This window comes from Triticum aestivum, chromosome 7A, assembly GCF_018294505.1.
Source record: "Triticum aestivum cultivar Chinese Spring chromosome 7A, IWGSC CS RefSeq v2.1, whole genome shotgun sequence".
Lineage (NCBI taxonomy): Eukaryota > Viridiplantae > Streptophyta > Magnoliopsida > Poales > Poaceae > Triticum > Triticum aestivum.
In genome coordinates this window covers 490,120,583-490,124,928 of record NC_057812.1, presented here as the reverse complement: position 1 = coordinate 490,124,928, position 4,346 = coordinate 490,120,583, and positions in this window count along the sequence as shown.

The window sequence follows — 4,346 nt, the reverse complement described above, 5'->3', positions numbered from 1 at the left end:
TGCACAGAAGAATTACGTCTTGGAAGCGCCGCTTGGTGCAAGACCCGTGATACATCTCCGTCGTATGTACCTTCCCAAACACTTTTGCCCTTGTTTTGGACTCTGACTTGCATGATTTGAATGGAACTAACCCGGACTGACGCTGTTTTCAGCAGAATTGCCATGGTGTTATTTTTGTGCAGAAATAAAAGTTCTCAGAATGACCTGAAAATCAACGGAGATTATTTTTGGAATATATAAAAAATATTGGAAGAAGAATCCACGTCAGGGGGGCCACACCCTATCCACGAGGGTGGGGGCGCGCCCCCTGCCTCGTGGGCCCCCTGATGCTCCACCGACGTCCATCTTGACTCCATATATTCACTTTCGGGGAGAAAAAAATGCGAGAGAAGGATTCATCGTGTTTTACGATACGGAGCCGCCGACAAGCCCTAATATCTCTTGGGAGGGCTGATCTGGAGCCCGTTCGGGGCTCCGGAGAGGGGAATCCATCGCCGTTGTCATCATCAACCTTCCTCCGTCACCAATTTCATGATGCTCACCGCCGTGTATGAGTAATTCCATCATAGGCTTGCTGGACGGTGATGGGTTGGATGAGATTTATCATGTAATCAAGTTAGTTTTGTTAGGGTTTGATCCCTAGTGTCCACTATGTTCTGAGATTGATGTTGCTATGACTTTGCTATGCTTAATGCTTGTCACTAGGGCCCTAGTGCCATGATTTCAGATCTGAACCTATTATGTTTTCATGAATATATGTGAGTTCTTGATCCTATCTTGCAAGTCTATAGTCACCTATTATGTGTTATGACCGTTAACCCCGAAGTGACAATAATCGGGATACTTACCGGTGATGACTGTAGTTTGAGGAGTTCATGTATTCACCATGTGTTAATGCTTTGGTCCGGTACTCTATTAAAAGGAGGCCTTAATATCCCTTAGTTTCCAATAGGACCCCGCTTCCATGGGAGGGTAGGACAAAAGATGTCATGCAAGTTCTTTTCCATAAGCACGTATGACTATATTCGGAATACATGCCTACATTACATTGATGAACTGGAGCTAGTTATGTGTCACCCTATGTTATAACTGTTGCATGATTGATCGCATCTGACATAATTATCCATCACTGATCCATTGCCTACGAGCTTTTCATATATTGTTCTTCATTTATTTACTTTTCCCTTGCTACTATTACAATCACTATAAAACCAAAAATATTACTTTTGCTACCGTTACCACTACAATCATATTACTTTGCTACTAAGCACTTTGCTGCAGATATTAAGTTTCCAGGTGTGGTTGAATTGACAACTCAGCTGCTAATACTTGAGAATATTCTTTGGCTCCCCTTGTGTCGAATCAATAAATTTGGGTTGAATACTCTACCCTCGAAAACTGTTGCGATCCCTTATACTTGTGGGTTATCAAGACTATTTTCTGGCGCCGTTGCCGGGGAGCATAGCTCTATTCTTTGAGTCACTTGGGATTTATATCTGCTTATCATTATGAAGAATTTGAAAGATCAAAGAACCAAGATTTTTCCCTCAACTACGAGGGGAGGTAAGGAACTGCCATGTAGCTCTGCACTTGATTCACCTTCTGTTTTGAGTAAACTTGCGACACCTACACCTGCTATTCATTCCGATATGTCGCATGTTATTGATGATGCCACTTCTGCTTTGCATGATGCTTATGATGAAACTACTTCTATGCTTGATACTACTGTGCCACTAGGTGAATTTCTTGATGAACAACTTGCTAGGGTTAGAGAGAATGAAATTATTGAAACTGATAATTTGATGAAAGTGATGATGAAGATTCTCCCCCTAGATATGAATTGCCTGTTGTGCCTGAGGGTTATCTTATGGATGAAGAAACTCCTAGAGACTTTCTTGCTTGCAATGATAGAACTGATCTTAAGAAATTATTAGCTAAGCTTAAAGAAAAGTCCTTGAATGCTAGAATGAAATATGACCCTGCTTTTGCTACTTCACCTATCTTTATTACTGATAAGTATACCTGGCCATACCTCGGGATGGGCCGGGCCTAGCCAAGCCCGACGCCAAAAACCCAGGCCCGGGCCCGGCCCGGCCATCGGGCCTGTTTTCTGGGCCCGAGCCCGGCCCAAACACGTAAAAGCCCGTTGGGCTCCGGGCCGGCCTGGCCCAACCTTCAGGAAAGTGCAACAAAAATGGGCCTGGGCCCGGCCTGGCCCGGCCATTGGGCTCAAATTCTAGTCCTGAGCCCGACCCGGGAGCAGCGTCGGGCCGGGTCAGGCTTTTTCGGGCCGGGCTGGCCGGGCCGGGCTTCCCATGGCCAGGTATACTGATAAGGATTATGATTTCTCTATCGATCCTGAGTTAATTACTTTGGTTGAATATGGTCCTTTTTATGGCTATGAATCTGAAACTGTTGTGGCACATCTTACTAAATTAAATGATATAGCCACCCTATTCACTAATGATGAGAAAACTCGCCATTACTTTATCCTTAAGTTATTTCCGTTCTCATTAAAGGGTGATGCTAAACCATGGTTTAATTCTCTTGATCCTGGTTGTGTGCGTAGTCCCCAGTATATGATTTATTACTTCTCTGCTAAACATTTCCCCACTCATAAGAACCAAGCTGCTTTAAGGGAAATATATAATTTTGTGCAAATTGAAGAAGAGAGTCTCCCACAAGCTTGGGGGGGGGGCTTCTCCGATTACTTAATGCTTTACCTGATCATCCTCTTAAGAAAAATTAAGTACTTGATATCTTTTATAATGGACTAATCGATGCTTCTAGAGACTACCTGGATAGTTGTGTTGGTTGTGTTTTCAGGGAAAGAAATGTTGATCAAGCTGAATTGCTATTGAATAATATGTTGATTAATGAAAATAATTGGACACTTCCTGAACCAATTCCTAAGCCAACTCCGAAGAAAAGGGGTATTCTATTTCTCGGTCCTGAAGATATGCAAGAGGCAAAGAAGTCTATGAAAGAAAAAGGTATTAAAGCTAAAGATGTTAAGAATTTACCACCTATTGAAGAAATACATGGTCTTGATAACCCGACATAGGTAGTAAAGGTAAATTCTCTCTATAGATTTGATAAATGTGAAATTCCATTTACTAAGTTTGCTAGCCAATGCTTGGATGAGTTTGATGAATTTATGGTTAAACAAGAAAACTTCAATGCTTATGTTGGTAGACAATTGAAATACATTGCTGATATGCTTGAACACTTGAGTGATTATATGTCTAGAGTTAAAGGTGAACTTAAACTTATTAGTAAACCTGCTTCTATGGTTACCACTCAAGTAGAACAAGTACTTAAAGCTTAGAATGATTTGCTCAATGAATTAAATAATAAGAAGAATGACAATGTTGTTAGAGTTATGACTAGAGGGGGTAAAATGACTCAGGAACCTTTGTATCCTGAGGGTCATCCTAAGAGAATTGAGCAAGATTCTCAGAGAACTAATGTCGATGCACCTAGTTCTTCTAAAAGGAGGAAAAAGAAAAATGATAGGACTTTGAATGCTTCTAGTGAACCTGTTGTTGACACACCTGAGAATCCGAATGATATTTCTATTTCTGATGCTAAAACACAATCTGGTAATGAACATGAACCTAGTGATAATGTTAATGATGATGTTCATGTTGATGCTCAACCTAGCAATGATAATGATGTAGAGATTGAACATGCTATTGATCTTGATAACCCACAATCAAAGAATCAACGTTATGATAAGAGAGGCTTCGTTGCTAGGAAGCACGGTAAAGAAAGAGAACCATGGGTTCAGAAACCCATACCTTTTCCTCCTAAACCATCCAAGAAAAGGATGATGAGGATTTTGAGCGCTTTGCTGAAATGATTAGACCTATCTTTTGGCGTATGCATTTGACTGATATGCTTAAAATGAAACCTTATGCTAAGTACATGAAGGATATTGTTACTAATAAAAGAAAGGTACCAGAAGCTGAAATTTCCACCATGCTTGCTAATTATACTTTTAAGGGTGGAATACCAAAGAAACTTGGAGATCCGGGAGTACCAACTATACCATGCTCCATCAAAATAAACTATGTTAAAACTGCTTTATGTGATCTTGGAGCCGGTGTTAGTGTTATGCCTCTCTCTTTATATCGTAGACTTGATTTGAATAAGTTGACACGTACTGAAATATCCTTGCAAATGGCTAATAAATCAACTACTATACCTGTTGGTATTTGTGAGGATGTGCCTGTTGTGGTTGCAAACATTACTATTTTAACGAACTTTGTTATTCTTGATATTCCCGAGGACGATAGTATGTCTATTATTCTTGGAAGACCCATTTTGAATACTGAAGGGGATGT